This window comes from Sminthopsis crassicaudata, chromosome 2 (assembly GCF_048593235.1).
Source record: "Sminthopsis crassicaudata isolate SCR6 chromosome 2, ASM4859323v1, whole genome shotgun sequence".
Lineage (NCBI taxonomy): Eukaryota > Metazoa > Chordata > Mammalia > Dasyuromorphia > Dasyuridae > Sminthopsis > Sminthopsis crassicaudata.
This window is the reverse complement of record NC_133618.1, coordinates 142,926,173-142,949,383: the sequence shown is the minus strand read 5'-3', so window position 1 is coordinate 142,949,383 and position 23,211 is coordinate 142,926,173. Positions and strand designations below refer to the sequence as shown.

The 23,211-nt window shown below is 41.8% G+C and overlaps 1 protein-coding gene across 2 annotated transcripts in view; it reads right to left on the bottom strand.

Annotated features, from left to right (window-relative positions):
- The window catches only part of SLC39A14 (solute carrier family 39 member 14), a 54,037-nt gene extending 34,514 nt beyond the window's left edge, over positions 1-19,523 (bottom strand). Inside the window, exon 1 of one of the 2 annotated variants that reach the window (XM_074287503.1) lies at positions 19,338-19,523. The gene's annotated coding sequence lies outside the window, so the exon portion shown is untranslated. The remainder of the gene's footprint in view (positions 1-19,337) is intronic. The other variant, XM_074287504.1, reaches the window with a different exon arrangement.
- Between the last annotated feature and the right edge of the window lie 3,688 nt (positions 19,524-23,211).

Here is a 23,211-nt window from a genome sequence, read left to right as displayed (position 1 = left end):
GCAGAATTAGAATAGACAGGATGTGACACCTGCTGTGACAGTTGGAGGCAGGGTGCAGTAGTGATTAGAACCCAAGTTCTAATATGGTCTCAGACCTTGACTAGCTGCTTGACTCTAGACAAGTCACTAAACTATTGTTTGTCTCGGTTTCTTCATTTGTAAAATTAGGATAATAACTTACCTCCTAGAGCTGTTGTAAGGTTCCAACGTGCCTGGCACACAAGTGGCTCTACATAAATACAAGTTTTTTATTATTATGGGAGGAGACTAAAAGATTTTAAACCTACATGAATCAGTCTCCTTTTTTGCCCCCCAGCATCAGAGTATACGCTGCCATCATATGCCAGTTTATCTTTCCTTAAATATTTTCTGAGAAATGGAGTTTATTTTAATCTCTCTAATAAGATGATATTTTAGATGGTTAAAAGATACAGAGGAGACCTCCAGGGAAGTGCTTATTATGCCTTAGGAAACAAGGGGTTACCTAAGTCTCTGCTGGGAATTAAAAAACCTGCACTCCAGCCCATTCCTTGACTCCTGGGTTGCTTCTTGTCCAGTAATGAGATAATATATTGAGTCTGCTTCCCAGTCCCCAATTTATGAAATTCAGTGAGGTGGGGGTAAATGGAATCATACCTAGAGGCCCCAGATGAAGATTCAGGACAAGCCAATGGAAGAAAGGTGAGAGAAGGAGATGATCCAAAGGGAGATACACAGTGAAAAGGGGGATGCTGGAGTTGTTGGCCCACTTTCTGACCTTGGAGCACAGAGTATTTTTAGTCACTTGGTGTTACTGCTTTAAATGATCCTTTAATTGTCCTAGTTGCTGAAAAGGGAAGTGAAAAACTCCAAACCATACAAGCAGTTTCCAGAAATCTTCACTGCTCATGGAAAACTATGAGTTTCAGTCCCTAAATTGCACAGCTAACAGCCCTTTACCTGCCAACCACACACAAGTGGTGGGCAAAGAGGGGCAGGCAGAAAAAAAAAGGTGCAGAGAGCCAAGCAAGAGCTCCAGTTTGACCAGCTAGGGCTGTTAGCCAGTCCAGGGGCTTCCCGGGGTTACAAGATGGGGAGTTGGAGAGAATCAGCTTTGCAGGCACACAATTTAGACAGAGGGACAGGGAAAAGGAGAAAAGGGAAAGGGGTACTAGGGGAGGGAAGAAAGGAAATTCTGCCTTGGATAAGTCTTGCTTCCTGAAAAGTGAGCAAGTTTTTAGAGGATCAGCATCAAAAAAAGTCAAGGGCTGGGCCTGGAGAGAGGAGAAAGAATCATTTTCCTTCAGCTTTGCTGGTCCAAGACCAGGAAAATGCAGAAAACAAACTAAGCTTCACAACAAACTCACGGCCCAGAGTGGAAACCTTCCCAAAGTCTGGGGGTCCTGCCCAGTCTCTTTCCTCCTAGAGAGTTTGAGCAGTTCTTCCCCTTCCCACCTGATTCACCATGATCTGAGCAATCGCCAGCTTCTTTTCACCAGTGAGTAATTTTGTTGGCTCCTCTAAGTGGAAGCAAACACGTCCATACCTACCATGATCCAACGCAGGGGTATACATAGAAATAGTCCCTGCTCTCAAGGAGCTGAATCATCAGTTTCAGATTTCCAATGAAAAAATAGCCACTAGTTGATTACGCTCTCTGTCCCTAGAGAGCTCTTTGAAGGCAGAAACTTTATTTATTTCATTTGTTAACCTATGTATCAATCAACAGACACTAATTATGGGCCCTCCATATGCCATGAGGGAGGCTAGATGGGCTCAGTGGATCAGAGTGCCAGGTCTGGAGTCAGGAGTACTCATCTCCCTGAATTGGAATCTGCCCTCAGACACTCAATAGTTATGTAACTGAACTAACTACTTGACCTTGATTGTCTCAGTTTCCTCATCTGTAAAATGAACTAGAGAAGAAAATGGCCAACCAGCTTGGTGTCTCTGCCAAGAAAATCCCGAGTAGGGTCACAAAGACTCTGCCACACACCTGAATGACTGTGCTGAGCACCCAAGCTGTAAAGAAAGGCTTTAAAACAGTCCCGGCCTTATAAGGAGCTCACGTTCTAGTGGGGGAGGACACCATGCAAACAACTTGGTACAAACAAGATGGCACCAGAAAGGAACAGAGATGATCCCAGAGAATTTAGTCTAGGAAAGACTTAAGGAAGCCAGGTAAGCCAGGCAGCAGGGAGATGAAGAGGGAGAAAATTCCAGGCTGGTTGTCACATCTTGTGTTTTTACTGCATAACATCTCTCGTGTATACTCATACTCTGGGCTCATACAGCTGACATCCTCACGCCAGGCCCTCCTCAGCCCCGACTGTTGTAACAGACTTCTTCCAGTCAGCCACCTTGTCTCAAGTCTCTCTCTGCTCTATTTCATGATCCCTATAGGCAAAGTGGTCCTTCTAAAGCTCAGCAGCACCACATAATCAGCTCCAGAGGCTCCTCTTCTGGGATCAGCTATAAAAGTGCTCTGCTGGCATTTAAAGTCTTCCTAACTTGCCCCTTCCTACCTTTCCAGTCATCCTAGACCTAGATTCCCTTTACAAGTTGCTGCCAGAGACACTGCTCCCTATCTGCTGCTCCTCCCACAGAATACTCTGTATTCTAACTCCATAAATTTGTCCTGGCTGTCCCTATTCCTCCTACTCTCTCCCTCCTTACCTTCACCTTTTCACCTTTTTAGTTTCTTCCAAGGTGCAGCTCCAGTTCTACATTCTGCAGAAGGTCTTTCCAGGTTCCCCACACTGCAAGGGCCTTCTCTCTGAGATTAACCTCCATTTACTCCTTATTGTATAAATAATTCCTTGCATATTGTCTCCCCCACTAGAATGTGAGTTCTTTGAGGCTTCTTGGAGAAGATAAGATTGTAGCTGGGAATTGAAGGAAGGAAACCATGGACTTAAAAGCTTGTTGACTTGGCAAGGATACTAGAAGGCAGAGGTAAGCAAGGCAAGACTTCCAACCATGAGGAACAGTCAGTGAAATTAGATTCTAAACTCTGAGTTTGATGGTCTAGACTCTAGAGAGTTTCAATGACTTAATATTTTATTATCCTGTGGCCAGCCTGCTGATAAGCTACTAAATCCTTGGAAAGCAAACATACAGCCTGTTGTTGGGTCTGTACTTTTTCCCCCACTCTGGGGTCCGTGCATGAAAATTCTGCCAGTTTCATACCTTTGCTATTAGCCTTGGAAATGCAAGGGTCACTCTCTGCTATTACAATGCATAAACGGGATCTTTTGACTTAGAGCCTCTGAGCTAGGAATAGCATTCTGTACAGAGCAGTCAGCCTTGGGTGGGTGGGTGGGTGGGGCTTAGTTACTTAGTAACTTAGTGGAACTTAGTTATTTTCTGACTTCATTTTCAGTAATCATTGAGGATGGGGAGAGTATGGGCCATTTCTCTTCATGGGCAACTCTACCCCTAAATATCCATTTCAATCTACAGGTTCTAGTTTGGACAAGATCAAGGGAATTCCATCAGGACTTTAAACAGAAAGTACTTATAAATAAAGGTTAAACAAAATTCAGTTTATTTCATTAAGCCCATTTATTGAGTACCCCCCTGAGTTATGCAAAGAGCCTGAGAAAGAGTGCAAGACTATCTCCCAAGGATGAGCCTAAATAAATCTGGAGAGGTTGATAACTAGGTTGACTATAGAATGATGATTTTCTTTTGGCCACAGACAGTACCCTAACCATGTAATAAGTCATATAAATATTAGTGGCAGAAGTACTCTACCAAAGAACTTGGGGACTTCTAGAGAACTATACATGGTGAAAAAGTGGCTAAGTCATTCATACATACCTTTTGGCCCAGAGATACCTACTAGTAAGTATACAATCTGAGGTGCTCCAAGATAGAAATGTATACTACAACAGTTTTTGTGGTAGTGAAATACTAGAGATGAAGTTGGAATTGGGGAATAAACAGATTGATGTTTATCATTCCACTGAACTGCTCTCTCCAAAGTTATCAGTGATCCTTCAGTTGCCAAATCCAATGGCCTTTTCTTAATCCTCATCTTTCTGCAAGCTTTTGACACTGTGGATCACGCTCTTCCCTCTAGATTTTTGGGATCCGGCTTTCTCCTGATTCTCCTCCTACCTCACCAACGATTCCTTCTCTGATTCCTGTGCTGGATCCTCCTCCAGATCATACCCTTTCTATCCATAGGTGTCCCTTGGATTCTCTTCCTCCTCTCTACAATTTCACTTGGTAATTTCATCAGCTCTCATGAATTTAATTATGGTGCTGATGATTCTCAAATCTATCTGACCTGCCCCTCTCAATCTCCTATCTCCAACTATCTTTCAGACATTGTGAAGTAGATTTCTAGTAGACACCTTAAATTAATTATGTAAGAAACAGAACTCAAAGTCTTTCTCCCTAAATCCTCCCCAATTCCAACTTTTCCTACTACTGTAAAGGGCAACACCATCTTTTCAGTCCCTCAGGCTCACAAATCTTCACTATTTCTCATTTCCCACATTGAAGTTGTTTCCTGTCCATTTTACTTTTTTAACATCTCTCAAATATGCCCACTTCTCTCCTTTGAGATTGCCACCACTTTGGTCCTCATCACCTCACCCTTGGACTACAACAATAGCGTGCTGGTGGTTCAGCCTGCCTCAAGAAGGCTTCATGCTCCATTCAGTCATTAAAGTGACTTTCCTAAAGCAGAATCCAACTATATTACATATACTCCTACTCAATAAACTCCAGAGGCTCCCTACTGCTTCCAAGAGCAAATACAAAATACTTTGAATGTTTGACATGCAAAACTTTTCATAGACTAGCCTCTTCTCACCTTTCCAGTCTTCTTACACTTTACTGCCCAAAACATACTCTTCTCTTCAGTGGTCCAGCCTCCAGGCTGTTCCACAAACAAGACACCCCCTTCCCTGATTCTCTGAATGTCTGAATGTTTGGAACACACTCCAATTAATGACCTCCCTGGCTTCCTTTAAATCCCACCTTCAACAGAAAACTTTCCCCAAACCCTCTTAATTAGTGCCTTCCCTCCTTAATTATTTACTACTTTTCCTGTATACAACTTGCTTTGTATATATTTGTTTGCACATTCTCTTCCTTCTTGTGTTAGAAGCTCCATCAAGGCAAGGATTGGCTTCTGCCTCTATTTGTATCCCCAAGGCTTAGCATAGAGCCTGACTAGTAGAAGGTGCTTATTATGTTTACTAAATCAATAAATATGAATGCCATCAAATAATGCAGTGAAAAAAAATAACAAATACAAGAAATTCAGAGGAACGTGGGAATTGATGTAAAGAACCAAAAAATATATATACCATGTGTTGAAAAAAAGTATTAATAATACTATATTGTCAGTTAAGATATCAATCTACCAAAAACCTTTTTTATCATTAATTTATATCCAAGTCATTTCTATTCTATTCTTTAATTTAATATTTTATTTTTCTTCAGTTATATGTAAATTTTTGTTTGTTTTTTAAAATTTGAGTTTCAGATTCTCTCTCTTCTTCCCTTCCCCTACATCTTTCTCTTCCCACCTCCCTCCCTCCATTGAGAAGGCACATGTGAAGTTATACAGAACATTCAAGTTATCTCTAGCTTGGAAAGAGAGATGTCTAAAATTGGCACAGTAAAGCCCCATGCCCTCTAACAGGATTGATTCTCTTTCCCAAGACAATTTAAGCAACATTTATAGGAACCTTGAACCAGGAAAAGATATCTTAAAATACAGTTTGGCTTAACATTTCAAATTTGGGCAAATGAGTCATTATCCCATTACTCCTAACCCATTTCCTTCACTTGTTATTAAAAAATCAAAAAACAAAAACAAAAAACTCTTCCCTTTAATCAAAGTATTAATAATTCCTCAATGGAGAAGGGACAGGCCTAGCACTACAAATTTTAGATGTTATAAAATAAGGATAATATCCATTTATTTCTTTAAGAAAATTTTTTTTGTCTAGGTTTACCAGTCATGGTGGCAGGTAGGTGGTACAGTGGAAAGAGCAGCAAGCCCAGCCTGGAATTAGTAAGACTGGACTTAGCTACTCAGTAGCTATGTGATCCTAGGCAAGTCATGTAACCTTGTTTGTCTATTTCCTCATTTGTAAAATGAGTTGGAGGAGGAAACTGGAAAACCATTCTAAGCATCTTTGCCAAGAAAATCCCAAATGGGGTCACAAAGAGTGGAAAATGACTGAACAATATCTCATTATTCATCTTTCCAAAGGGTTTTCCCAAAACTTGAGAAAGGGGTTTAGAGGAAAGTATTTCTTAATATTTATAAAGAAAGGAAAAAAGGAAAACTTTAATATGTTTTTGCAGTGACAGCAACAAAGCAGATGGAACGGATAAAAAAAAAAAATAAAGCTGTAGTAACTGCTGCATATCTATAATGGCTAATCCTGGACTGGGAGAAGAAACAGGGAAATATACAACCATTCTTTTGTTGTCCTGGACTGGGAGAAGAAACAGGGAAATATACAACCATTCTTTTGTTGTGCAGCTTAGTTGGGTTTGTTTAACTGTTTTGTTTTGTTTTTTGGTCTTTGATCCAAAAGAAAGTTCACAGGGGGCAGAGGTTGGGGAAGGAAAGCCAAGGGGGAGGGATATATCTGGAAATGACTGTTTTGTAAAAACAAAAAGGATCAATACAATCTTATAGAAATGTGTAATTCTTTATGCTAAGCCCAAAATACAGTAGTCAATAAGGTTCTCTCTTCACATAAGGGATATATGAAGTATCAGCACTTGTGTGTGACTGTGGGAAGGGGTGGTATATTACCAATGTATTTGACTAAGGGGAAGGGAAGAGTCAGAAAAAAGATGTTGGAACTAGGGAAAGGCAGAAGAAATAATAGATCAGGAGAGTGAAGATGAGTGAGGGCAGTAGAGAAAGAAGTCAGTTCTCTAATTGTGGAAGAACTATTTTCTGATAGTGGTGCCTGCAGCTGGAGACAAGCCTCATGTTCTCTCTTTTTCCTGGAAGTCTTTTTTCAAGGCTCACTTATAAAATCCCATCACTTTCCCCAACTTTTTTTTTCTGTTTTCCACTCTTTCTAAGGAAGGATAATGTCAAGGGCAGGGTTACCTTGGTGAACAGATCCCCAAATGATATGAGGGCACACCTGGGTTTTGGCCAATTCAGATCGAAAAGGACAGTCAAGCATGTGATTTGTCCCTGAGACCAGAAATAAAGGGCTGATGTCAAAGTGACAGTAAGAAAGTACTATAAGCATTTATTAAGTGCCTACTGTGTACCAAGCACTGTATGAATATCATCTCGTTTTCAAAGAGAAAAATGCTGTGCATGGAGCCAGAGTACATGGACTGGACTCCATCACTTACTTCATCCTTGATTCTGGACAAAGTACTTGACTTGAGACCCCAGTTTCCTCATCTGTAACACAAAAGATTTGGACATGACCTCCAGAATCCCTCTCAGCTTTTAATCTAAGTTCCCAAGCTGCTTTCTTCTGGGCCTCTGTTTCCCTCTTTATGAATGTAAAAGTAAAACTTTTCAAGTCCTTCTTGGCTCCAGTATTCCATATTCTATGATTCTCTGTATCACTCCTAAGCTACAAGAAGTGCACAAGCAGAGGGCAGGGCTGTATTTGAAGGCTGACAAGTAGTAATCCTAGGGAACCCAGAGATCACACCTCAAAGCAAGAAAGAACAGGCAGAATCACAGAAAGCCAAGGCATAGCAGAACAATTTGCCAACTAATCAGACTGTTAGAAGCCCATCAAAAATACTGAGAAATAACCATCAACCAGATTAAATGATAATCAAAACAACTCTGAGGTTTTATCTCACACATCTATATGTGATAACTAGAGATAAAAAGTGATGGGACTACTCAGTTTCCGAAGGTCTATAGAAAAGATGGATACCACCCTGATATATTGTTAGTAAAGGTGAAATTCAGTCCAACTGTTCTGGAAAGCAAAGTATGCAGAATTTGAAAGTATGGAAAGAAAGGGGGGCATTTAGATGATACAGTGGACAGACTGCTAGGGGCCTGGAGTTAGGAAGACGAATTCAAATGTGGCCTCTGACACACATTTACTAGCTGTGTGATTCTGGGCAAGTCATCCACCTTGTTTGCCTCATTTTCCCCATATGTAGAAGGAAATGGCAAACTACTTTAGTATATTGCAAGAAAATCCCAAAAGAAGTCTTGAACAATTAGAACAAATGCAAAGAAAGTAACTAAAATATCCATGTTCTTTGTCACACAGATGCCATGGCTATATATATATCAAAGATGTCAAAGACAAAGCTTCCCTAAAAGGCCAGAATGTAACTTTACATTCACACATGTACATTAGCCAAATATCTATCATCTGAGGGATTGTCTAACCAAATTGTGGTTCAAGATAGTCAGGGAATGGAAAAAACCAAGTCTATGAAAATGGAAAAGCATGGGAATACTTATATGAATGAACTTTATTTAAAGTTAAATAAACAGAACCAAGAAAGCAATGTGCAAAACATAAACAGAAAAAATAGCTAAAGAAACAAATAAATAAATGAACATGCTGCCTAATTATAAAGATCAAGCCTGACCATGAAAAAGAGAGGAGAAAATGTACCTCCATTTCTTTTTGGAGGGAAGGAGAAGAGAGGGTATCAAGTTCTGTCAGATTCAGTTCATGTGTTGCTGAATTATTATTTTTTTAAATCTTCTTAAGAATCTCTAGGGAGAAGGATAAATTTAGAAAAGGAAAATGCTATAACAACAAAAGCTATAGATACAATTGTGTGTGTGTGTGTGTGTGTGTGTGTGTGTGTGTGTGTGTGTGTGTGTGTGTGAAAGAAAGAGAGAGAGAGAGACAGAGACAGACAGAGAGACAGAGAGAGACAGAGAGAGAGAGAGAGTCCTAGCAGACCAAAAAGCATCCTACTATCTGAGGCTAAGAAGCCAATAGAGGTTCTAACAACCAGAAAGTAACAGAAATGGGAATACTCTTCAGATACTAAAGCCACACATTACATGCAATAAATGTAGAATGAATAACTAACTATTGCCTCTGCTCCATGCTAGAGCAGAAAGCAGTCCTAAGCATGATTGGCTCTCATGTCTGCAAGTAAAACAGGATATAGGTGACTGCCCTTAAGTAGAAAGGAGAAAAGAGAAGAGAGAGCATCAATCAAGCATTTCTTATGTTATTTCTTAAACTTTCCCTGCCTTTAAGTTTATTTTCTCTATAGAGGAAATAGTCAGAGACCCTAACTGAAGTTATAGAGGAGGAAGGAATGTGAGCTCTCTTATGAGGTGGCAACAGGCAAAAATTTCATTGATCACCAGGCCTTTATCAAAATGTTTTCAAAATGTGAGAGGCAGGAAGTGAACCTTCTCCTTCTCAGGACACCAAGAGGCACAGGGGGAAAAATAAAGAGATCTGGAGTTCGAGGAGACCTAAGAAAGTTCTGCTCTTTATTACCAGTCTGAACCTGTGCAAATTCCTTAAGGACCCTGGAGGCCTCTTCATCTGTAAAAGGAGATATAAATTTCTTTTTAGATATAAGTCTTAAATAAGGAACCATCTCATTTAGTTTTCAAAATGGCCCGGGGGGGGGGGGTTCATGCCAATGATGAGAAACCCAGGATTGCTTTGAGGTTCAAAAGAGATAATAACTGTCAAGTGCTTAGCTTAGTGCTTCCCTTGTAATAAACCCTATATACATGTTAGGTACTACAATAATAATAACAAATTATTATTCATATTATAATTAACTTTTATTGATTAGACTTCATTCATAAATATTTATTAGTTTATTTTATTATTTATAATATTAATCAGTAGACTATATTATTAATCAACATGGTAGTTGATAATGAATTTACACTGAGTTAGAGATATTTATTTTATAACATATTCTTGATTATTTTCATTAGTATAAATTATAATACAATTAATGTTTTTTGTTATATTCATAGTTCCTATATATTATTATTACGTACCAACCTGACATTGCCCTAAGATACAAAGAAAGGCAGAAGACAATTCCTGGTTCAAGAAAGTCCCAGTGGGGGGGGGGAGGAGGGGAGGGGAGGAGAGAATTTGGTAGCTGTCTTCACACAGGATCAATAAAGGCTAAATTGGAGATAATCACAGAAGGCAGGCACTAGCAATAAGAGGGATCAGGAAAGGCCTCTAGGAGGTGGGATATTAACTGGGACCTATGGGAAGCCAGGAGGCAGAGATATGGGAAAGAACTCCAGGGATGAGAGAGGACTAAGTTGAGCAATGTAGTGTGTTGGGCACAGAAAGCAAAAGGGGGAGGGGAAGTGGAGCTGAACCATCAGGTATGTGGAAGGAGTAATGCAAAGGTCGGGTTATGAAAGGCTTTGAAAGACACAGGGAACATTTTATTTTTCATCCTGGGGGTAATAGGGAGCCACTATAGTTTGCTGACTAGGGCTAGACATGTGGTGAGATCTGCACTTTCACTTTACTGTGTGGGTGGAAGACAGAGTGCAGTGGGGAGAGACTTGAGACAGGGGGTGCCAAGGGCCTGCCCAGGGTGCTGGAAGTGCTCAAGCCTGGCACCTGACCGGAGGTCCTGGGAGCTGAGTGAGGAGCCAGGGACCAGGACCTCTTGGTGTTGGGGAAGGGTGAGATACCAAGGAAATGATGAAGAGGGAGGGGCCGAGGGTGGCTAGGTTCCCAAGTTCAGGGACGATTTTCGTAAGACCGTAATTATAGCCTCAGAAGTCTATCAAAGGGTAAGCTGGGAGACAGATAGCTGTGCTGGCTATCTCCATGACTAATTCCAAGGTTCCCTTTGCCTACCCTCTGGCCTCAATAATTCTGAAGTGGGATAAGAATATTGTTTTAAATAAATATAGTTGGGGGGAGGAAGAGAAGGAGTCTGTAAGTCTCATGGTGCCCGCCATCCAACATTACTGATGAAGAGTACCGATGCTGGTTCCTAGAATCAGTCTTCATGTACCCTCCTAGGGTGGCCTAGGGTGGCATTTATGCAAGCGATGTACAGATTGGTGCAGTGATTACGCTCTAGGCGAGGGACCACACTGAGTACAGTTATTACGAAGAGCCTTCCTTGAAAACCTGAAGGAGGTGGGCTAGGCATCTGAGCTGGAAGCACAAACAAGGTTGTTTCTGTGAATCTAGGATGTTGTAAAGAAAGAATAACTGGGAGGAAGAGTTGGGGGAGGCGTAGTTGGCAGATCTAGTCCAGGTGGTGTAAAATTATGCAAGCTGATGTTAGCATTTGACTTTGAAAGAGATGAGGCACCAGGGTACTGTCTATTATATGACATGCACAATCCTAATTATTGAGGATTCAAAGAAAGGGGGGAAATACTGCTTTCAAAGAACTCATAGTCTAACGGGAGAAACAACATGCAAAAAAATATTAGACACATACCATAACAATTGGAGATAATCAACAGAGGGAAGGTTCTCTCTATTTGACTTTCCATGATCCCATTTAGAGTTTTCTTGGGAAAGATCCTAGAGTGATTTGTCATTTCCTTCTTCAGCCCATTTTACAAATGAGGAAACTGAGGCAGTCTGTCCAGGTCACACAGTGAGTAAATGTCTAGGCCAGATATGAGCTCAAAAATGTGAGTCTTTCTGACTCCAGGCCTGGCACTCTCTCCATTGTCCTATTTAGTTGCCCTATGGGGGAATAGGGAAAGGTATCCAGTAGGAGGTGGGAGATTAGCCTGGACTTGAAGAAAGCCAGGGAAGCCCAGAGGGGCGCCTGAAGAGGAAGGATAATTATGAAAACACCCTGAGCCAGAAAAGGAGTGCTATGTGGGAGACACAGCTCAGGAGGTCACTTCTTGGTTCCCAATGAGGATGGACAAACAGCATTTTAACATCTGATGATTCCTTTGGGGCCCAGATCTGGAATCAAGAAGCCCTGAGTTCCAATTAGACTCTGCATACTTTGATTGCCTTCGTTTCCTCATCTGTAAAAATGGGAATAATTGCATCTACCTACTTTCTAGGGTGGTTGTGAAGATCAAAAAAGATATTCTTGATATAGCACTTTGTAAAACTTATAATATATAATCACTGAGTGCTTCAACAAACTCTAGCTATTTTTAACTATTATGTGGAAGAGGATTTTGAGTGCAGGGAATCCCTGACTCTCAGATTTGATAGGGTCCTTGTCTAGTCCAGGGCTTCTTAAACTTTTTCCACTTGTGATCCCTTTTCACCTGACAGATTTTTATATGACTCTGGGGTATATAAAATAGGTATACAAATCAAATATTTACTGATAATAAATCACAAATAAATTTGTTTTAAAGCAATTATTTGGTCTGCATATAATTTTACCATTTATTAAAAGACCAAAGCAAATTAACATACTAATTAGATAATTTGCTTATTTATTTTTACATAAAGAATTAAATCTTGTGTGAATAAAGATTTAGTATGGGAGACAAACAAGGAGCTGTCAGAAAGGCCAGGAGAAGCAGAGGAGAGTAGTGTTATGGAAAAGAGTATTATTATGAAGATCATCAACAGTGTCCAAGATCTGAAGGTCAAAAAAGTTGAATATTGAGAAAAGGTCTTTTAAGAGATCATCACTTCTTTGGAAAGAGGAGAATCATCAGGATAGAAACCACTGTGCAAAAATCAGGGAAGGACAGAAGAAGAAAAGAAGTAGAGGCACCTGTTACTGGGTCTTCTAAAAACTTCAGTGAAGGTTTTATCTTCTAAATAGTCTCTAATTAGAGGATAAACTCAGGATCAGAGACTGCATTTTTCTTGATAGTTTGCAATTTCTATAAAACTTGGATCAATACAGATTACAGAATAAAAAAATACACAATCACTATATGTGATGTTTAAGATTTTCCAGTTGCCTCTGAATCTAATATAACTGTCTAAATAAAAAAGCATATACATATCCCAATTTTGGATGGAAAATACATCCACAGAGAGAACTATGGAAACTGAACATAAATCAACACAGACCATGTTCACTTTTTTTCCTTTTTCTTCTTTTTTCTTTCTTTTTCTGATTTTTCCCTTTTATTCTGATTTTTCTCTTACAATGTGATTTTTGAAGAAATATAAAAAAAAGAATGTATACATATAACAAAAATGTTTTTTACATGTAACTGGGGAAAATAAAAATAAAAAGCATGTGCATTACTTATAGCTTTTACTGTTGCCAAATTTTTCACAATTCCCACATTCAGTTACACAACCCTATATGGGGTTGAGACCCACAGTTTAGGAAGCTCTGATCTAATCCATCCTCAGACCTGACCAAGAATTCCTAGTGCAGCAAGCAGTCATCCCACTTCCTTCCACTAGAAGTCCTTCCATGAGAGGGAACTTGCTATCTCTAGAGTCAGACAGCAGCCTCAAGTACCATTAAAATAATTATAACCTGTAAGGCTCAGAGATGAGAACTAGAGATAAGGAGAGTTCCATACCGTCCATATAGCCTGAGAATACACACAAATCTTAACATCCCACTTGGCCTCAAAAGACAAAACAGCAGTCCAGTTCCATACAACAGACATTTTCCAAATGGAGTAGTTTATCTAAAATCTGAATAGGCAGCCTGCCTTTGGGGAGGGGTCAGGATAATGTATTTCCTTGACCATATTAGAGCTTCCAGCCAGGATAGGACCTTCATTTATCAAGAGTGGTGAATGATGATCTATCAGCCCTTAGAGGTCCTCCTCCCCATTTTTGGCATAGTTTGAGTGCTTCGGTTAACAAAAATTGGTATTGTTCCTTAGCTCAAAACCTTTTCAGTCCAAATTCCTGGAGTCACCTCAGAACCTTCAGGAGATATTTTTTTTTAAAAAAAAGTCCCCTTCACCAGCCAAAAAATACAAACCCACAACGATGACTTTGAATGCATAGCCTATGGCTAATGGAAAAAAGCTGGCATCTCTCCCAATACAGGCAAAGGACAGGAAGCAACCAGCAAAGCTTTAGCCCTGCTCAGATTTGGTTGCTTTTATCAGACTTCTTTTTAAGCAGAATTTGGTTACTCAAACAGATCCTTTTTCCAAGAAAAAAGGCATTTTCCTTCTGTAAATTAAAAAAAAAAACTAACATTGGCTTTTTTTTTTTGGGGGGGAGGATATAAGTAAATTCATTTTTAAGAAAGTTAGAACAGCTTGAAGAATTTTCTCCAGTGCCATTCATTCCTTGATAAGCTAAGAATTCAGGCACCCAAATACTGGGAAACCAAACCTTGCAGTACAAACCCCAGACAACCTGGACCACTAGCCCAAATATCAACTCAAGGCAAAGACAAGATTCCTCTTTGCATAACTATCAATAATTAGAACTCAACAAACCATTATTAGTTTCTCACCTCATTTAGGCTGTCACCTTACCTTTCTTGTACATTTGCAAATCTTCTACTTTTTGCTCTAGACTAAATGGACAAATTCATCATTCATTCCCTGAACATATGTTCAGCTTCAATTCATAAATTATTTATTAAATATCATTTATGTGGTAGGCCCTTGGAAAGATGCTGAGGTTACTAGGAGAAATGCCCCAAATGTCCATTCTCCTGTAATTCCCTGACTACATCTTACCCTTGTCTCTTTTACTCATTAATCCCTCCATCAGAAACATCCTCTTCCTCTCTTCCTCCTGTCTAAATCCTCCCCATCCTTCAAGGCCTGGGCTTACATTCTACCTTCATAATAAAACCACCTAAGCTGACCTTGATCCTTATAGAAGTAACTGAGGAGTATGTGAGATAAAGAAAGGACTGGTACAAGTTCAGAATAATACAGCAATGAGTCTATTCCTAACCAACCTCCTACAGAGGGGAGAACTTGGGATTATGCTTTCATCTATTTCTCTAGAGCTCCTTTATCAGCAGGTGGCAAGAAATCTGTGGCTGATTCTCCTGGGACCTTGAGCTGGGGTGAAGGTCAGGGAGAAGGTTTTTAAAACCAGAGAGTGATTTGCTTTAGATCACCACTGAATCAGCAGCCTAAGTGAGAAAAGATGACCAACATTCTTAGGACTTAGCCAGACTGTGGCCTTCCTCACAGAGAGTTATTCTGCATAACATACATGAGAGAAAAGAGGCTAAATAAGTAGGTGGAGGCCACCTATCCTTCTTTATAAATGAGAACATTCCACTTCTGATTCCCTTGTCAACATCCCTCCTCCATCCCTCTCTGACTGTTCACATCCTACCCATCCTTGCTGGCTAAACTCAAGTCCTAATTCTATCTGAACTCTTCCCTGAAGACCCAACTCAAGCTAACCCTTGTGAATCACTCAGGAAACTTAACCATTTGAGGCTTGACCTGTACTGACTTCATGATGCCTGATCCTTGTTTTTAGTTTTTAGTCTATATAAAGGTATGTGCACCTAAATCTGATGATGTGAAGATGACCCTGGGCCACCATGCCAGTAAAGCATAAGTTCAGGCTGGCCCTACCAAGTTGAAAAGTATTTCAGAATAAGCCTGGTACCTATATCCCAAAGAGAACAAGAAAGGAAAAAGAACCTATAGGCACAAAACTACTTAAAACAGCTCTTTTTAGGTGGCAACAAAGTGGAAACTAAAGGGATACTCATCATCAGGTGAAGAATGGCTTGAACAAATGATGACATATGAATGCAATGAAAATTATTGTGCTGTAAAAAAAATGATAAGAGGATGGTTTCAGAGAAGCCTGAGAAGACTTTTATGAACTAGTAAAGAATGAAGTGAGCAGAGTCAGGAGAATAACTGATACTCTAAACAGTAAAGTCAAATAACTTAGATTAACTTAAGAAAACATCCATTTGGAGACACTGATCTTCAACTTGGCCACAGAGTGATGAATTTTCCAAGCACCATGAGCTTGGGGCAGGGAAAACTTGTGTTCAAATCCCACCTCCTTTCTAGTTTGAATAAACATGGGCAAATGCTCATCCTCCTCTCTTTGTTTCCTCAAATGTAAAATGAAAATTATAAAACCTGTAGTAACTAACTTCCAGGATGGTCCTGAAACACCCATATGACAAAGTAAAGTACTCTGAAAACGGAATGCCAGTTTGCTAATCGCTAATTATAATAACTGTTAATAATAAGCTCTGTATCTGGCACATAGGAGGCACTTAATAAATGTTTATTGAATATTTCTACTAAGGCACAAAGGTTCTGAGGCCTGTCTTACGGAGGGCAGCAGATTCTTAAAGTACTAAAATAGGAGGTGTGTCCCTCCTCTCTTCTTCCTGTCCCTTTTCCCCACCCCTCCAAAAAAAGATTGTAGAAGATGTCTTCTACTGCCCATCACAAAAACACACAGAAGCTTTTCCATACCGAATGAAAGAACTATCACAAAGATGATAGTTAGGATACAGTGCTTCTAGGTACTAAATAACCAAAACTACTTTCCTTTTCCAAGCTTATGTGAGGAAGATCCCATCTCCAGTCCAGCTGCCGATATGCTCTGGCTGGAGCTGCTTTCCTGGTCTCCCACTCCTGCCTCACTTCAAGCTGCTCTCTTGAGTCAGCCCTCTCCTCTTCCCTCTTGCCCCCTTTCCCCCTTGTCACACTCTTGGGAACAGGGAAAGGGAAGCAAAGCATTTTGGGCTGGGCAGGAAGGGATCCCCTTTTAAAGGAAGAAGAAAAAACAATCTCTATCAATGAGACCTTGCATCCCCTATTCCTTCACCTTTGATCAAAGGAAGGAATCTCTTTTCTTAATCCCTTTCCAGAAGAGAAGCTCTTAACCCAAGTCTCTCATTGCAAAAACTAGTCATCCAGCACAGTTTGGGAGGAGTTTTACTTCCATGGGCACACATTTAGATAGAGATACTGATTCCACAACTGGGAGTCAGAATATCTGATTCTAGTTACTAGTTGCCAAGTGACTCCAGTGTCTCTCCTTTCTTGACTCAAAAGAAACATTCACGCAAATCTAATTCCTGTCTTATTTCTAGGGGTTGTTCTGAGTTTGAATTGTAATGCTGGAGAAACTGAGGCAAGATAGAGATTAGAGAGTTTTTAATATTTTATTAATTGGAGAGTTTAATTGACTGGACAGGACTTTTGTCTCAAAGTATCCAGAGACGAATGGGGGAATGACAAACCCTTTTATAGCTTTCAAACAAAGAAAAGAACAAGAGTGGGAAAAGTTCTTACAGAACTGTTTGGTTCTGTCAGGATGGGGAAAGCAATAAAAGCCTTACTGAAAACCAGAGTCAGCATGTGAGTAAGGATGTCAATTGAAGTATCTGGGTGATCTTATCTCTTAGAGGGACAATCTCAAAAATTCTTTGAAGGCAGAGGGAGCTAGGAGCCAGGATGTCTGGTCTGCTCCTCATCTCCCACTGACAATTTATAACCTTAGAGCAAATGGTCCTCAGTCTTAATGAACCAGGTGGGGTTTTACGACTTAAGGGACTCAGACAGTTAAGGAAACTGAGATAGAACAATTCAGGGAAACTCAGTCAGGACAATAAGGGAAACTAGTGCAGGGAAACTGAGGTAGAACAGGAGACTGTGGCATAACAGAATGATAATAAATAATAATAAAATTTACTCCTGTGAAGGACCTTGGTTATGTAATAACCAGTCAATTCAATATATGTTGATGAAGTGGCCGGGCCTTACACTAGACACTGAAAACTTTATTTATTTATTTATTTTCCACATGAAAAGAAACCGAGGTCTGGAGAGGTACCAAAGAGCATGGGCTTGTAAATTTAAAGCTGAAATGAACTTGAGGGGTCATCTAATCCAAACCAGAAAGAAAGAAGGGAACAGAAGCTCACAAGTTATATTGCTTGCTTAAATCCACACAGAGAGCGATCAAGCAGCACAATCTGGATTCTAATCCATGTTCCTTTACTCTCTCCACTGAAGGCCACACTGGCTAGAGTCAAAATTAGAACCCTACTCTCTTTCCTTCCTATGACAAGGAAAAACAATCCATGAAGAAACAATGAGTACTTGTTTGAAGAAAAAAAATTACTCCTCATAATGAAGGTTTGCTGCCTATAATCTGTATTCCACACCCCAGACAGGGTCAGACTAGTGCTATTCTTATAATTCTGCTGCCCGCATGCACCACAGCCAAGGCCAGAGCAGAGGGCTCATAGTCCCCCTTCAAACCACATGCCCAGCATTATCTAAGTCACCTAGACAACTCTATCAGCTGGCAACTTTGCTTGCTTAGGACCTATCACCTCATTGGCAAATTCCTCCAAGGCCTTCAGCCCAGCAATTCTGGGAGATGAGAAAGAGAAATTTTCCTTAATTTAATTCACCAACAATTTTTTATTATGTACCTACTAAGTTCAAGGCCCAGTGCCAAGTTCTGGGGTTAGAGAGGGAAAATGATAGATAGTTCCCGTGCCCAACCATCAAGCATATTTTTCATATAATGTACCAAGTACTCTGCTAGGCACCGGAACTACAGAGATTTAAAATGTGTGAAGAGCTTACATTCTAGCGGAAGTCTGGAGAGTACAAGAGGACAAGCGCTCGAGGCAAAGAAAGGTGGGACCCAACAGGCCCTTTCTCAGGCAGAATACAAGATAGTTTGTAATACTGATCAAGAAGAGCTCCAAAAAACGTTAGGAAAACGCCAGAGAAAGGGCATTATCAGAAGGGAGGAGGGAAGCCGGGGAAGGCTACTCGGAGGAGCAAGCCCCTGGACCGAGCCTGAGAGGAGTGAAAGGCATCTGATGCTGGGAGGATGACCCAGGCCTCGGTTGGAAACTTGTTTCTTGATTCCCAACGCCTAATTAAGAGATCAAAACTGCCACCGAATGGGCAGGGGACAGTGCCAGGCACACAGTAGGCGCTTAATTAGCACTTAGTGAACTGCGCTGGATCCCCGTGGACGCCTCCAGGTCTGCTTTCTGGGCCCCTGGGCCGTGCTCCCGAGGACCTAACTGGAAGGGGTCGGGGCCAGCAGCTTTCCCACATGGCCGGGAGGTGGCCCAGGCACAAAGGAGGCAGGGGCAACGGCGGCAGCGGCGGCAAGGTTGGAAGCAGAGCGTGTCAGGAAGCTACCTCCAACTTCCTTCCACGGACCGGGACGTGTCAGCCTCTCCCTCCTCTTCTGCCCTCGGGGCCCACGGGTACCACCCAGCGCTCCCTGCGGCGTTCATCTGGGTCCGCCGACGTTCTGGGCACCGCGTGTGCAGGTGAGAAAGCTGCTCCAGGCCACGGCCCATCACCCCAGCATCTCCCCTTCCCCAGGGTACAAGCGCGTCCCCGTTTCCTAAAGTGCTCGGGTGTATGCGTGCGGCGGGAGTCCCCGGTGCCCACGTTCCCCATGCCCTCTCTCCGCGATGCTTCCCCCCCTCCCCCCCCATCGCGCGCTGTCTGCCGGGGCCGAGCTCGAGCTCGCTGGCTCGCTCACCTGCAGCTCCCGCGGGGCTGGCCCCGGCTCCTCGGCGCTCCGCGGCACCGGCTGGGCCCTCCAGGACCGCGGGGATGACAAGCGACGGCGGCGGCAGCTCTGCGCTCTAGGACCGGTTGCAAGCCCCAGCGATACCCACTTCCCCGCCCCCGGTCCCCCTCCTGTCTCCCGCCACCGCGCGCATGCCCGACTATATACCCCGCACGTCAGCAGCTAGGGGCCACCCACCGCGGAGCCCCGGCCCGGCCCCGCCCCTCCGCCCGGCCCCGCCCCGTGCCCGGAGCCCCGGAGCCGCGGGATGCTGGCAGAGTGCGCGCTCCCGGGCTCGGGGGTCCTTCTGTCGGAGTGGGGCACCGGCGATTCAGAGCTTGGGCGGGGCGCTGCCCGAGAAAAGCGTGACCCGTCCCTGCCGTCCCCGTCTTCCCGCGGACAGGGACTGCTCTGGAGTGACAAGCGTTCGAGGCAAAGAAAGGGTTAAACGTGGGTGAGCTCCGCTGCCTCGCGATCCGGTAGAGCGGGGACCAAACACTCTAACCCAAGGTGTCTTAGGCTAGGCCCCTCCGGCTCACTTCCCCATCCCATCAGGATGCAAGTGTCGTCATGGTTACTCCCAAATCACGGGATGCTCTTTTCTCCAGAGCGCTAACCCAAGCCTGCCTGCTTTCAGGATCCATGCCAGTCGGTAGGGTACAACCCAGCTCTATTTGGGGGGGAAAAGCCTACTCACATTTCTGTGCCTCCCCTCCCTAAGGCTTCTTTCTGCCCCAGGGATGTTGGATTCACGGGTTCAGGCCTGAGTGGCTCTTTGCCCCAGGAAGTTTCTTTGTACCTCAAGGTATTTTTAAAAAAACATTTTTATTTCATTGAATATTTCCGAATTAATGTAAACTAATTTAACAATATTTTTAAAGATTTTGAATTCCAAATTCTCTGCCTTCCTCTCCATCTTCTCTCCTTGAGAAGGAAAGCAATTTGATTTAAGATTGTACATGAGGTGATGCAAAACATTTCATATTAACCAGGTTGCAAAAGAAAACACAAAATAAAACAGCCAAGTTAAAAAAAAATACTTCAATCTGTACCCAGAGTTCACAAATTCTCTCTGGGAAGTATCCCACATATCAGTATCTCAATTTTTCCACATCATCTCCAGCATGTCATTTTCCTTTTCTGATATTTTAACCAACCTGATACGTGTGAGGTCAGAGTTAATATTTCTCTAATCAGTAATGATTTAGAGCATTTTTTTCATGTGACTATTGGTAATTTTCTTTTGCTAAAGGCTGCTTTATCTTTTGATTATATCAACTGGAGAATAGCTTTTATTTTTTTATCATTTTGGCTCAGCTCCTTATACATTTGAGAAATGGGGCCTTTATCAGGCAAACTTAATGCAAATTTTTTTCAAATTCCTGTTTTTCTTCTAATTTTGTGTCTCAGGGTATTTAAAAATAAGGGGCCTGGAAAACATCTAAAAAATGTAAGAGGCCCCCTTGGCTTCTGAAGCTTACTCCATTGACCCAGTTTTTTCCTCATTTTGATTAAAAAATACTTGTGTTCATTTAGTGAAAGACAGCTTGCTCTGTGTCCCATTGACACAGCTTTCTCTCCTCTCCTAATCCCCAATATGGAAGAAGGGAAAAGCCTAAAATTATCAGACGCAAAATCAGAAGCGAGAGGAAATCAGTGTATAAGTCTAACCTAGAATTGATGGGAGGAGGCAATTCAAGGAGGCTTCATCCTTGCTAGAATGGGACTGAGAGCCTTCCCAGGTTTATCAAGACAGACTTAGCCTCCTTTCTTTCTTAAGTGCAATCAACAACTAAACTTGTTTCTATATAACCTACTTGCCTGCACCTTCTGGAGGCTGGGTTTCTGTATTTCCCTATTTCACATCTCCTCCACCTCTACCCCCACCCCCAGAAGAGATAAGGTAGCTTATATTATGCTCAGCAATCTAAAATTATTCAAGTCTGGAAAGAAAAGGGCAAAGAGGTGATGCCTCTGTTATTTGCTCTTGAGATAGGCAGACCTTTGTTTTTTCAGAGTTCCAGCCTTCCTCACACCCTGTAATTAAGGTGTGCCAAGGATGAGGAAGATTATATTCCTTCTGTTTCTAAGTAATTTCAAAGTAACATGGTCACCCAATTAAATTCCCCTTTGGGGCACCTTTCTTTCATCTTTATAATAGCTCTTTATAGCTGACTCCTTTTGTCTTTGGAATGCAGAGTAGTTTGCTTGATGTTTAGTTTCTCAGTATCTTGGGAAAAGTGAGTACAATAATAACTGATACATTTATGGAACACTTTAAAGTTTAAGAATTACAGGGATTCATGTCTCTACCTAAAGAAGGGAAATTGAAGCAGAACAGTAGAGTTTCACAGCCTATGTCAGGGTCAGGAATAAGATCCAGGGTCTTTGAATCAACACAGTGTCTTAGCCAGTGAGACATCCATATAAAAATCAAAGAATGGTGCATGATGGGGGAGTGAAGAGAGGAGGGAGAGAGACTGACAAAGGGAAGAGAGAGGAAGTCTCTCAGTACAGGAAAAAGTAGAATGGTCAAGTGGATAGAGCTGGACAAGATGCCGTCCTAATGTTCGAGACCTCCCTACGGGCTGCCTTATGTGAGCCTAGCCAAGTAGGTTACTTACCTTCTCAGTGTCCTAGACAATGAAGACTATGCTGAATTGGAATAAGTTTAGGAAGTTTGTTTACTGGAAGCTACCCACATAAAGGCCAGGACTAGAAGCAGAGTGCTAAAGGAAGTGAAGAGGAAGATGCTTTAAACCCATCTACAATACAGATCCTTCAAAGCTGTTAGGAACATGATAGATCTAGAAGACTTACTTCAAGACAGTATTCATCTCTGTTCTTTAAAATTAAAATGCAAGAGTGGCCAACATGGTAACCTCATATGTAGCAGTAAAAAACACTTGCCAAATTGATTGCTCAAACTATAGAACGGACGAGGCAGGGCATGGCCCCATGATTTCTGCATGGGCCTATCACTGTTCACTGTTTGCTCCTTTGTTGTTTGCAAGCTGACCCAGGTTATAATTGCCAAAGTCCACCTGGGCAGTGTACTACTAGCCAATAAAAGCAGATAAGCTCCTATCAGTAACCCATTAGAGGAATACAGTTACTCATTAACAAGTCTCAGAAACACAGAACTGGAGAGTGGGAAGGGGAATTCAGCAGCCATTGAAGCCAATCCTTCCCTGAAAGGGATCTGCACTATCAACCCAACTTCTGCAAGGGGAGAGAGGCAGCCTATTGTACTTTTGGCCAGGATCTCCAATATGTAAACTAATTCTTTGTATCTACAGCTCTTAACCTTATATGTGGATTTGATCATGCTCCCATTAAACAGTGCCTGCCTTACCTACCTCCCATGAGTATAATCCCAGCTCTGGGGACCAGTTTCTACTGTCATGCTCCCAAAGTTCAGATTTATGTAATATCCTGACTGAAGTTTGAATTATGAGTTGCTGTTTCCTTCAGGTCCCACAGTCTTTCAAGTTAGCCCAACAGAGCCCAAGAGCCAGTGAAAAAGGGTTCTTCAGGAAATTGAGGAGAGTAACATAGCTTTGGAAAAAAGAAGAGAGAAATTGGTCTTGATGGGATTAGGGATCCCATTCCTCTTCTAGGGATAGGTCGCATTGCCCTTTTGCTCCTCTTCAGTTGTCTAAGGAGGCAGAAAGCTTTTCTGGTGAATGTCCTTCCTCAAAGCTGACCTGGCCATAGCAGGAATTTCTATCACCAAAGCTACTAAAATGAATAGAAAGGAATTTTCTGGGAAAGGAAGCTATTTCTCCTCCATTCCAGTTATGCTTCAGTGTCACGTCATGTAAAACTGGTTTGAGAAGATTTA